General features: G+C 42.1%; 1 protein-coding gene across 1 annotated transcript in view; it reads right to left on the minus strand.

The window, feature by feature from the left end:
* LOC115799677 (cadherin-20-like) overlaps nucleotides 1-6,833 on the minus strand; it is a 102,769-nt gene extending 95,936 nt beyond the window's left edge. Inside the window, exon 1 of the mRNA XM_030756928.1 lies at nucleotides 6,732-6,833. The gene's annotated coding sequence lies outside the window, so the exon portion shown is untranslated. The remainder of the gene's footprint in view (nucleotides 1-6,731) is intronic.
* Nucleotides 6,834-13,679: the final 6,846 nt, after the last annotated feature.

Below are 13,679 nucleotides of genomic sequence, written 5' to 3' on the forward strand. Positions count from 1 at the left end.
CTGATTCAGCTCCAATTCTCAGTCTGAGTTTGAGTTTGTACTGCTCTGCATCCCCTCACAGGCAGCCTTACCAAGGCCCGAACGGCTGCCCGGACTTCCCGAATTTCACGATAAGCCAGGTATCCCCAAGACCAATCAGGAGAAATCCTGGTATCAATAAGCCAAATATATATGCGTCCTCCATGTCCTCAATCGACAGTGCAGCCAGGCACGTTATCTTCCCCCAGGAATCTATAATGTAGCCAGTCGGGTATGTCAGTCGGACAAAAGGAAAGAGGGTTCTCCTTTCCCCTATCTCCTCGTGGTGAAAATTTGATCAAATAGTGTTGAGAGACCAGCTGACCAGATTAATAATTTTAATTTCCAGTTTGGAAGATGTGTGAAGAGAGGCATAGTGAAGCAGCTAGCAGGGTAGATAAGGAAGGGTAGGGAGAGAAGAAAAAGGCGCCCATCTCCGCTGAGAGCAAGAAGAGAAAAGACTGCCAGCTGACAGTTCCTGAACTTTGAAATGTTTGCTAGGCTGCTTAGCATGCAAAGTAGTGTGAATAACAGCATCAAGCTGAACTCAACTTGATCTGTGCAGAGGTGCCGACTGGATTATAGTTGATCTCTATGTCCATAACTACTTATTTCAGAAAAACTATTAAATAAAACCAGTTTTATGTAGTTTGTCAATTTTTCATATTAAATAACATTTTAAGTACATATTTAACAGTGGAAATAGTGGATCTTGGGTTTGCTGCACAAATGTCTATGCAAAGGCAAATTAGGGATTTTTCAATGAATCCATTGAGAAAAAAAGCTGCACCTCCAGTAAATATTATTACAGCCAAGTCAATTGTCCTGTCTCTCTCCTCTCAGCCCAACCGGTCACAGCAGATGACTGCCCCTCCCTCAGCCTGGTTCTGCTGGAGGTATAAAAGGGAGTTTTTCCTTCCCACTGTCACCAAGTGCTTGCTCATAGGGGGTCGTTTTAACTGCTGGGTTTTCTCTGTAAGTATTGTAGGGTCTTTACCTACAATATAAAGGAACTTGAGGCAACTGTTTGTTGTGATTTGGTACTATATAAATAAAATTTAATTGACGTGCCTTTGCTATTTCTTTACTATGATCTTTTTTCTAAGCCTAATTGATTAGTTCCAATGCCAAAACCTACCAAATGCCTAAAAAGAATAATTTATTGTGCTTAAACCTAACATGCTGTTTTGATGCCAGTTCTAACCAATTAATTTTTTTGTGCCAAAGCTGTATTTAGGTTTATACAAGGTATAACCATTAGGTTTTATAACAACTTGGTTAGGTTTAAGCATTTCATTATCATTTTTTGTGCCTAAACCCAATCAAGCTGTTTTTAATGCCTAAACCTAACCAACTAGTTATTTTTTATTTTCTTTTTTGTATATTAACCTTAACCCAGCAGGTTTGAATGCCCAAAGTAATGTATTTTTAATAAGTAACGTATTTAACAAATCCAATACAAATGTAAAACGACGTATGGACATCTACAACATTTGAAGACTTGAACTTGAGTCTCTGGCGCGAGCAGCTCCTTCACCAAGCCCTCCAGCCTTTGAAGGTGGTCCTTTTCATCCTTTAAAAGTGGAGTTAATGTCATGTACGTGGAAAAGGATGAGCACATATGAGACCAGATAGATGAAAAATCATATTCAGGGAGACAAATCAATAGATTAGAGGCCGTGAGTATTTCACAGATAGATATTTAGTAAATCTACCTTTCATAGTAGCATACCTGCTGTTGTCTCATGTTTTTGATTACTATGTGGTAGGCTTATTAATGGATCACTTTTGATTTTCCAGATGCTGTTGAGTCGTATGCTAAAAATGAGTCATTGTATGGTTGGTGTAAATTACAGTATTGATAGTAACGGTTTTATTATTAATGTCTACTACATAAATCAGACTTTCCGGTAAGCTGCTGACCTGTCACTCTAAGTGTGTATAATGCATATTTACAGCATTTACATTTTACAGCACTTATAATTTATGTAGCTATGTTTCTTTTGGATGCTGAAGGTGCAAGCCAGTTCCTGCTGCATCCCATCCACGAAAGATGTTCCACCTACTGTGGTTTGACCTCTTTCTGCCATGCACCCTCATGCAGTGGTTCCCAATTGGAGTGGCAAGTCACACTGGTTTGCCTTTATGTCACCACAATGGCTACCTAAAGGTACAGTAGACACTACTGCAAATGCTACCTGACTTTTGCAGTTGTAGCTGCCTTCACATCATCTTTCTGGGAGGAATTAACTAATGCCAATGAAGATAATGAAGCTCTTAGAAACCAAATATCACTTCCGAGAGAAACTTTGCCAAGTTTAGAGCTCAGGCTCTAAATTACAGGCACCAAGAATGTGTTTGATTGTGTAAAAGTGTTTGATAAAAGGTAGTGATGCAGGTTACATGCTTAATGCAGAGCAAAAAAGCTGAAGGCATCATGCTTAAAAGCATCTTCATCTGACAACACAATCAAGACTATCACTTATTTTTCTGTTAACTATTACTTTACAAAGAGGTTGCTCATTATACATGAAAAAAATATTAGCAAGCTACACTTGCTGACAAAGTGGTGGAAGCAAGGACACGTACAACTTTTACTTTTTTTTGCTAAACAGATGCTTCTGGCAGAATGCTGGTTGTGACTCTTTGTAAAGTAAATGCAAATGCAGAATCATAAGTATTCCTACTTTCTGCTGCAGTTTGTAATAAAATGATCCCTTCAAATCGCAGGTTGCACAACATGTCTTTAAGCATTTAGAAAAACCTCGTCAGACAAGTTTCTGTGTGCTTTTTGGAGCAGCCAAATGTGAGCTTGTTGGAGGAAAAAGGTTCCCATCAGCCTCTTTTTATGAATATTTCCAGTTTTTTGCATATTGTTACATTTTACTGGTGTGGCTAAGGTTGTGTATCAGTAAAGTGTAAAGAAGACAAATAAATCCAAAAGCATCAGATCTGAATTTACCAATGTGGGCTCCGTTCTTTCTTCAATTAAAGAATGAAACAAACAGCCACATTTTTTTTGTATCATTTACCAAATTAGTTTTCATCTTTTCATGGATTCTGGATATTTATTTCAAAGAATAAAACAGATTTTAATGAATATTTTTGGGATTTTTCTTTTCTTTTGTCGGTTCAGATCAGACAGCCCACAAAACCATGAAATATTCCATTTCAAGAATAGCACCCAGCAACTTAGTGCACATCCCTGGAGTGTGTTAAAGATGTGAAGGAGAGGTGTTGCCTACAGTTTCTCTGAAGTTTGCAGCTGTTGTTCATGACTTGATATCCAGCCCCACCAGCAATGAGAGAGATGCAGCAATAAACACCAGAAGCAAATGGAGCCCTGCCTGTTTTCACACCTGTTCCAGCTGAAAGTGAAAGTTAATGCTGGACCCTGGTTTTGGAAAGTTGAAGCAGTTGGTTCATGGCGTGCCACCATGGAAGAATTCTTTCCAGCACTCTAGTAAGCAGCTCTTCTGCCAGAGGAGCTCTTCTGCTATTGCGTGGGAATGGATCAGAGACTCCCACTTTCATGAGATTACTTTATGCATCAAATAGATCAGGGATCCTCAAATCCAGGCCTCGAGGTCCGGTGTCCTGCAGGTTTTAGATGTGTCCCTGATCCAACACACCTGAGTCAAATATAGAAGTCATTAGCAGGACTCTGGAGAACTTGACTGCATACTGAGGAGGTAATTCAGCCATTTGATTCAGGTGTGTTGGATCAGGAACACATCTAAAACCTGCAGGACACCGGACCTCGAGGCCTGGATTTGAGGATCCCTGAAATAGATGATCCTCCATTTATCCCAGATTTGGAAAATTATTTTGTTACAGCATAAAAATAATGAAGAATAACTGTGCATAAGTGGCTCACTCCTACTGGTTAACAAACTGATGGGTGAAATACTGCCGCGTTAAACAAGTGTGACATTCAGCAAAGTGGCCAAAAGTGTGCATTGTAGTCTTTCTGCTTCTGCTGAAGTGGCAGGCAGCGCCCCGAGGTCAGACAATCCATCAGCAGCTCAGACAGATGACTTACAGCTCCGGTAAAAGGATCCGCTCCGCCGCACAACACCACACGGGTGTTTCCTGTGCACGAAACATATCTGGTTGTGTTCCAACTCTTAAACCCCGAAGGCGGTTTTCCGTCTTCGATCACAGCGACGGTACCTGTGACACAGCTCCCCGGTGTCAAATAGCACTGAGAGAATGTGCTGCGTGATGATCAAATGAGCCATAAAAAGTATTTCAAAGCAAGAAAAGCTAATTAGAGGTAAAGTGACACCCGCTTCAGCTCAAGCATAACATGGCAGGTGTACAAGCGCTGATGCTGTCCCACAGCCACTGTTGCCTGCCAGGCCTGGCTGATTGACATGACGTCGCTTCCCAGACCACAACAATGCCAGCGGGGTCCTTGTTATTTTGTCTGCTCTCAAAGGCGCCTTCTGGTAGCCCATAAAGCACCATCAGGCTCCAAGCCCTGCAGTCATTCAATTAAGAATTTACTGGGCTATTGATTTCACCACAAGCGAAGTGTCTCACATCTTGGAAACAATAAGGAGCCCATAAAGGCTATACTAGCCTTTTAGCTAAAGGGTGATGACATGGTCTTCGGTGTGGAGAGAAAGGCAGGGAAAGCCTGATGCGCAATGTACAAGAATCCAGCTTTCTCTTACTTTTTACCTTCATTCCCAGCGTGACCTTTTGAATAAATTGTGATTATTTTAAGAAAAACAATTTTTAATTAATATTGTCAAAAATCACTAAAGTGTCACTGCTTCTAGAAACTAATTAAACATTCCCTAAAGTCAGAGATAGGGTCGAATAAAAGTTTGTGAAATTGAAAAACTCCGGGGGAGTGGGGACAGGAAATAAATGACATGCTTCCCATTCAAAAACAAACAAACAAAAAAAAATCCCCCACCACAATATATGTAGTGTCATAAACAATCAGGGGGTAATAAAACAGCTTTGAGCACAATTACTAATTATTTTTCATGAGATAAAGTTGAATTTTACACAGCAAAAGCTCTAAAGCTAATCCTTGTTTTTTTGCCAGGGCTCTACCGTTTCACTACATTTAATGACATTTTCCCTGCTAGCTTTTGCGTGATCTGGTTGGCAGGAAAACTCGGCTTTTTCCTTCAGAAGAATTACATGCCAAAATCATGACAAAAATCTTTTTGTCAGCTGGCATGTAATTTAATGTTTTTTTTTTTAATCACACAATCTTTACAACACCGTCGGCTAGCTTTTGTTTTAAAGAACAAAACCAATGGAGCGTAATTAGGTGCTAATTATACCCAGATGCGCCTGCACGCTGATCCAAAACTAAAAATGAACTTGGACACAGCTCGACCTTTGGGGGAGGTCTGACAGGTTAAATAATAATTCCCCCCCCCAAAAAAAGCATCAACAAAAACCTAATATAACAAATTTTTTGCCTTCTTGGGGGCAGTACAAATGAACTGCAAGCATGACACTGATTGAGTTCATTATTATAATCAAGCATCCAAATAACCCGAGCAGCTTTAACCTTCATTTCGGTCTGAAACATATAAATGATCTGCAGTTTTCCTTTCCATGTTTTTTTGCATTTGCACTGAAACATAAGCTAAAAACTGATGAGAGCAAACCAAAGCAGTGAGCATGTGGCCGTGAAACCAAAACAATGAGTTAAATAACACTAAAGAGCACATAAATGCAATCGTGTGAGCCACTGTAATATAAAAATATTGACGATATGGATGATAGTCACTGGAATGTTGCCTTTTCCAATGTTGTAACAACCCTTTCTGGTACAAAATTCCCCAGATTCCCTACAATGCCAGCAAAGTTGCCAAGTTGCCATCTACTAAATCTCCCATAACCCCCCCCCCCACAATCTGCATGTAGCGCGACCCCATGAAGCCAGGTTTTATAAACTTTGGGGTCATTCTTGGCAAAATTGTCCCATGAGGATTATTCAGTGTGTGTTTACAGTATAATCCACTGCAGAGCTTTGAAAAAAAAAAATTACAACTGTTGATGCAACACGAGTTGAGCCGGGCCAATTGAGACTCTAATGAAAGCGAGAGGGGAGGAGTGGTCGGGTAGAGCGAGTATAAGCCGGCGAGGGAGGAAAGGAGCGTAAGAGAGTAGTGCGGCCAGGGGAGAGTACATGTAGATGCTTAATGAATTCAGTCACAGTGGCACACAATGAAATCTTTATCCATGGGGGATGAGGCTGGGGACTTGGCAGAGCCTCGGCGTATCTCGGCAAGGGTGAAAAATAGAAATCCCACTGTCCCCTGTTGGCTCTCCCTCATGTCAGCTGCCTTGGTTACTGAGTTGGCTGCCAGCGAGCCCCCGCCACTCCACTCTATCCCTCCTCCTCCTCCTCCTATTCCCCTGTCTCTTTCTCTGTCTTTCTCAGTCCAACTCTCCTTCACACTCATGTATTTCTTCCACATTCTGCTCACTGTCGCGATCTCTCCCTTTGCGTTTTCCTGTATTATTAACCCGTCCTCTCGAGTCAACTTCCTGCCACCACAAGTGCACATTGCTGCTTCTCCCTGAAGTCCATAAATGAAGGTTGTGAAACAAACCCGCTGGACAAAGATGCACTCAGTACAAACTCTTAAAATATACTTTCACTTACCTTGTTACAGGTTGTTCTGATAATTGTGTTTTAGATGGCTCAGAACAGAGAAATAAATTCAAATCCTTACCTTTTGGAGCTTCTCTGAAATGCTCAGAACTTCTTTTCCTTTGCAGACGCAGGGATTTAAAGCAATTTTCTCACTTTTTTCCCCCTGACGTGTCAGTTTTTCTATCTCAGTCTTTCCACGGTGTAATTTTTCTTGCAGAGAAAAGTCCAGCTGACCCCCCCTGCACAGAAAAGACCAGGCAAGAGTCGCAAAAAAAAAAAAAGACCAGAGAGCAAGAGCTGGCAACTCCTGATGAACTCAGCTCCTTCCTCGCTGCTCTTTCCAGCACTCAGGGTGTGTGAAGTGTGAGACAAAGTAATCTTCAGGTGAGGAGACAGACTCCCTCCGTCCCTCCTTCCTTCACTTTCCTCCTTCTGCGCTCTCACTCTTTTTCCTGTGCTCGCTCTACCTGCTCAGAGCGCTGTGGATGAGCTCACACAGCAGCTCTCCCTCTTGTGTCTGAGCGCTGTGCTGTTGCTCCATCCATTCCCCTTGTTTCTCCCTCCCTCCCTCTCTCCCTTCTCCCATCCCTGTACGGCTCATGAATGTTTAGACATGGCAATTGTAGCTGAAAGGCACCGAATTAACCCGCAGGACTCAAAATACACTCTTTCTCTCCACTCACTTTTCCCCACTTTGTTCTTTTGTTCTCGCTTTCGCTGAAACCCCTTTTTTCTGTATATGTGACCCCCTTGAGCAGTACAATCAGTTCTTTTTAGGGGGAGTGATAGTCTATTAACTTTGTGGTCCCTTCTCTTTACTGGGTTTTATCAACAGCCTGTCTGAAGCTTGGATAAAGGATTGTGACCCCAACATCCCCAGCACACTCCAACCCTGTTACATTAGAATGCAGCACACATGACTTCACATTATAAGAAAATTAACTCATAAAATAATCATATGCAAAACAAGAAATATGTATGATGAATAAGTAAATGTTTGCTTCTCCCTTGGCTGATTAATAATTAACTGTCCTTAAACAAGTCTAATTGGAGTTAATTGAAGGTATTGAGTCATTGGGAAACAGATAAAAATCAAACCGCTTCTGTCCCTGTGGGCTCAGAAGCCTTTCCGATGAGTCAAATGAATCCCGAGCTCATCATATGCCTCTGAATCAAAGTCTCAAGAAGTCCCGGATTTAAAGTCTTACATCAATTTATGTCAAGTCACCGGAGATAAGTGCAGCTTCAGTTCCTCAACCCCTCTGACAATTCTGCTGCTGTACTTTGAATGGCACTGGGCCGTTCTGCATCAGATTATGCATCGCTTGAAAACACAGCGCCTTCGAGATTCAGATACCAATGCTACAGCATTAACGGCGGCAGCAGCTGCAGCAATAGTTGCCCTTTCTGTCATCTATAAGGGCACAGATTTGTTGAATCTCTGCGTGCTGCAGATAGTTTTCCAGCAAGTGTAGTTCAAGCTTTTAGGTTCACTAAAAAAGTCGAACTAGTGTTAAAGGGGCTGTTAAAGATATCTGACTGTAGATGCTTTCAATTTGGTCCCTAAGCTAATTATTACAAAGGATGCTATTGTGATAATATATAACACCTTATAGCATGATACTGTTATGTTTATTTTCAGGTCTGTAGTTTTAGTCTTGGACTCCACTAAAATGGCTTTGCCTGAGTCCCAGTCTACAATGATCATTAATCTTTGTAGACTGGATTGTAAGCATTGGTGAAGCTCCTCAGATCATTTACTGACTCAAACAGATATGAGTAAAAAAAAAAAAAAAGAGGGTTACTCTGAAACTAGTGTGAATCCTGAGCTTTTGGCTCCCAGGGATTACTCGTACACAGGCAGACCATATTCTTTGGTTCATGTATGTACAAGGATGGGCTGCTTTAACCTGCAAGCCAGTTTGCAACCACTGTTCTACCATCTGTCCTCCGCTGCTCCTTACTGAGCTCCCTTCATCATACAGTGCAAAGAGGGCGGGTTGCAATGCGGCTGGCACTGGAGATGAAATGATGCTGGTTTTGATTGTATCTGTACTGTTTATCTGTCATGGTCCTGGGACATTGGCCCGTGTTTTGTTTTCCCTGAGGTTCTGGTTTTTGTTATATTTCTTCTGCATTTGCCTGCTCTTTAGATCCTTAGTTTGTTTTAGTTTTCTGAATTCTGTTATTAGTTATTTATATTTAATTCCTGTTTTCCTTTGTCCCCCCCCCATCTGTGTTTCAGTATCTGTTTTGTCCCTCTGTGTCACCGTCCCTTGCTTCTTGTGTGTTCTATACTTAGTTGTATTCCCAGTGTTTTATCAAGTCTGCGTATGTGTGACTTGGTGGTTGGTCGCTTCATGTTTTATTTTGAAAGTCCCTTGCCCTGTGTGTTTTGTGTTCAGTTTTGTTTCCCTTGTGTCATTAGTCTTATTTGGTTCACCTGTCCTTCCCTGCTGTCTCCACTCTCCCAATTACCTTATTTAAACTGTCAGCTCTTCTCTGTTCTTTGTTGAGTCGTTGTTAGTGGTTCCTTAAGACCTGGTGTTAAAGCTCTGTAAAAATCAGCTCTGTTCCACGCATCCTGCATTTGAGTCTTACCCTGCAGATACACAACAGTATCGGGTTGGAGAAACCTACAGTCAGCTGAGACTGAAGAAGCCCTTTGCATTAGACATGAAATGTTTCTCCTACTGAAAATGTGACGAGCTGAATAAACTTACAGTAGCTTACCTGGATTATTAAGCAAACATTAAGACATTTCCTTTCTCGTGCTTTCCACCTTAGGTCCCAAATATACTGTGTATCACTGCAGCTCTACTGGCAAAAATACATCTGGAACCTTCCTCTTTTGGCCACATTTAGTACGAGCATCCAGAGATATAATGATCCCTTATGGTGGCCTGCAATATTTGGCAACCCAGCTCGTTCTCATTCCCTCTGTCAAATATTGTGGTGTTTTGGCAATACTGAGTTGCGTCTCTCATTCCCATCTCATCACAAATGAATGTTTATACAAGAAGGACCTGCTGGCATTGCATTTAATCACAATGGCTGGATGTTAAGGTGAAATCCTTTCCTAATTCACATCAGCTATTTTTCCAGTGCCTAATCTTTACTAGTGAGTGAAAGTAAAAAGCGAGTGGAAGCAAAAACTAATCAGGGAGCAAAAAACAAAGCAAAACACAACTTGTACGTTTTCTCTACCACATCCAACAAGCTGACTACAAGGAAGTTCACTTTGATATTCTCTTGAGATAATTAACATTATTCACATGATCTGTGAATTTTCATAATATTTACACTCACGGGCACACCTACACACAATTCTGACAGAAGGAAAATGAATTACATACAACCACTGTCAACAGGGATCTGCTGCAGCTCAGCTGCTATTTGCATTGTTCTCCACATACTTTATGGGTAACTTCCTGGAGCCATTATCTGAAGATAATACCACACGTTGAAGTCACGGTAGTTGCAACAGTTTTTGACTTGTAAATGTTGTTAGCTTTAAGTCAAAGAGCAAATTTTTCCTTTAAAGTGTGCAATGTGGCGTGTGATGCAATGCAAACACCTGAAACCAAACACGCCCAGTGCCTCATGTCAAGTTTGTTGCTGCTGGTAAATCCAAACTGATGTGTTGTCTGTGCACATCACATTGTGTATCATGTTCAGACAAACACTGAAATCCATCCACTTGATCCGAATAGGACATCAGTCCTAGTTCTTAGGTACTTTTGCAGGCTGCAATCAGTGCTCTGAATCATGACTGATCAGTTGCATGGCATCAAAAGCTACTACAACAAGCCATTACCACCAGTGTGCAGATGTAACAAACAAGTGAGAACAAAATGAAAGTACATGTTGGAGAATCAGAAACATCCCAAAAGAGAGAGAAAAGATGAGCAGGAGAAACTAAATTAATTGTCAAACCATTTAATAGGTATTTGGAAAACTGAGGATATAACAAATGACTAAGTTTGAGAATTTGGTGGAACAATTGATTTTTGTCTATGGCAGCAGAACTTTATAAACTTAATATCTAATGTGGGTTTTCCTGCTCCGACAGAAGCAAGTTTAGTATTTGTCCCGGCCTCGCTAAGCACTGTGACTTTTAGCAGTAACTCAGCTATACAGGTAGCTAAACACTTTCCCATCCGTCCACCAAGAAGCACTCCATTTGGTTCTTTAGCAGGGTTTAATGAGAATCGTGTAAAACTGTAACACACAAAGGTACAGAAAATGAATGCCAGCTAGGCTAACACATTGGGCTAACACAAGTAAAAATGTCTATCTTCCCATAAACATGACAACGAGTTACAAATTATGATTTATATGACAAGCAAATTAGAACAGTACTTACAGCCGATGCCGTTTCTTCTTTTTTTGCACTTAGATTAAAGAAAACACAACAAAAAGGCTTCTTTCAGAGCACACGGATCAACCGGCCCTCTTCCTCTCTGGTAAACAAGCCACAGCAATAAAGGTAACCACAAGATGTCGTCAGCGAACTAGCAATAGACAAAGCTACAACATTTGCCACTAGGTGGCCCCAGCAGATGAACCCAATACTGAACAACATTAAATTAAACAGGTTTCACTACACTCCCCGCCTGGCGTCTTTAAGAGATGCCACTAATTCAAATGTCCACCTTACTAGGTGTCAACAGAAGAATCAATTCTGAGATTGGTCGGCTGAATGTCTTTACACCCTGATGTCTTGCAACTTTAACATCCACTTTCCTCACAAGCCCGTCCTTGCTGGGGTATGTCTTATCAACAAGTCCCATGGGCCACTCCTGGCGCTTTGCAGTGGAGTCCTTCAGGAGGACAACATCTCCTTCCTTGAGATTTGTTTTCTTTACGAGCCACTTTTGACGACCTTGAAGGGTGCAGAGATATTCTTTCCGCCATCTTGTCCAAAAGTTGTTGGCTAGTATCTGAACTCTCTTCCATTGACTCTTGAAGACGTCCTTCTCTGTCAGGTTGTCTGGAACTGGAGGAGGCGCTCCTATTTTCTGAGTAAGAAGCATAGCTGGAGTTAAGACCAGTGGAGCTTCAGGATCTGTGGAAACCGGCACAAGGGGTCTAGCATTAACAATAGCTGTGACCTCTGCCATGAAGGTCACCAAGACTTCGTGGGTGAGCTGAGGTTGCTTCACATCTAGGAGTAGAGCATCTAGAATGCGGCGAGAAACCCCAATCATTCTTTCCCAAGTCCCACCCATGTGGGACGCATGGGGCGGGTTGAATTTCCATGTGCACCTCTGTTCTGTTAGATAGTCTTTGATCGTGTTATTGGCATCTTGCGGTGATAGTTTCAGCTCATTACAGGCGCCAATAAAGTTGGTCCCTCTGTCAGACCTGAGTTGCTTGGCTGGTCCGCGGAGTGAAAAGAATCTCCGGAGAGCATTGATGAAGCTTGAGGCAGTCATTGTTTCCACAACCTCAATGTGGATGGCCCTGGTAGACATGCATGAGAACAACACTGCCCACCTCTTGGTGTTTACCTGGCCTCCTCTTGTACGTTTTGTCACAATCTCCCATGGGCCAAAGACATCCAGGCCCACATATGAGAATGGTGGGTCCACTTTGAGCCTTTCTTCAGGTAGGTCAGACATAAGCTGTTGTTCTGACAGTCCACGTAGTTTTCTGCAAAACACACACTTGTGAATGATGGTGCTTATGAGCCGCTTACCTCCAACCAACCACAGTCCACTGGTGCGAACGGCTCCTTCTGTTAGATGCCTTCCCTGGTGTTTCACTCTCTCGTGATGATGACGCACTAGCAGAGTTGCAATGTGGTGTTTGTTGGGTATTATGACCGGATTTGTCTCGTTTCCTTGTAACATAGAATGCTGCAAACGTCCTCCAACTCTCAGGAGCCCCTCATTGTCGATGAATGGATTGAGTCTGAGAATAGGGCTGTTCTTTGATAGACTTTGATCTTTCCTGACTGCAGAGATTTCCCGTGAGAAGCACTGTTGTTGCACTGTGTGAATGATCAGTCGCTCCGCTTTATCCATTTCTGAAGATGAGATGTTGTTGCAGTAATGCCAACCTCGACAGCTGTTACTGTTTTTGTTTGAGAAGCTTTGAGTGATGTGAATGAGTCTGGCAACCGCTTTCAGGAGAGATTTCCAATTGGAAAAATCTTCAAAACGACTTGAAAATGGTTTGTGAGCTGATGACTCTGTTACCACATTGGCGACGTTCACCCTGACCTCTGTGTCATCATCTGGATTGATAAGCAAGTATTGTTCGTCTGAACCAATCTTTGTCGAGTCCGTGTCTGTGAGGAATCTTGGTCCAGTTAACCAGAGGGTGTTGACAAGCTCTTCTGCTGCAACTGATCTCGAGCCACAATCTGCTGGATTGAGTTCAGTGGGCACAAATCTCCACTGATTAGGCTGAGACACTTGTCTGATGCGCTGCACTCTGTTACTGACAAAAACGTAAAATCTTCTTCTCTCATTGTGAATGTAGCCTAAAACTACCTTGCTATCTGAGAAGTACCTGACAGCATCCAGTTTTACATCTACCTCATGCATAATAGTTTCCGCAACTTCTACTGCTAGGACAGCTGCACAGAGCTCTAATCTTGGGACTGTTAGCTCAGGCTGGGGGGCGAGTTTTGATTTGCCAAAGATGAACCCCACTTCATGATGACCATCATCATGGGTGACTCTCAAGTATGCGACAGCTGAGATAGCCTGTACTGATGCGTCAGAAAAAACACAAAGCTCAATTGTCTTGGCTTGACTCACTGGAAATGTGACGTATGTTCTTGGAATATGAAGGTTTTTCAAAACTGAGAGGGACTCTTGCCAGCGTCTCCACTCTTCGTATTTACTTTGAGGCAGAGGAGCATCCCACTCAATATTGTCTGTAGTAATGTCTCTGAGAATCATTCTTCCTCTTATTGTGATAGGTGCTAAAAAGCCCAACGGGTCAAACAAGCTATTTACCGTAGACAGCACACCGCGTCTGGTGAATGGTTTCTGATTCTCTGGGACCTTGAACG

This window comes from Archocentrus centrarchus, chromosome 20, assembly GCF_007364275.1.
Source record: "Archocentrus centrarchus isolate MPI-CPG fArcCen1 chromosome 20, fArcCen1, whole genome shotgun sequence".
NCBI classification, from domain to species: Eukaryota; Metazoa; Chordata; class Actinopteri; order Cichliformes; family Cichlidae; genus Archocentrus; species Archocentrus centrarchus.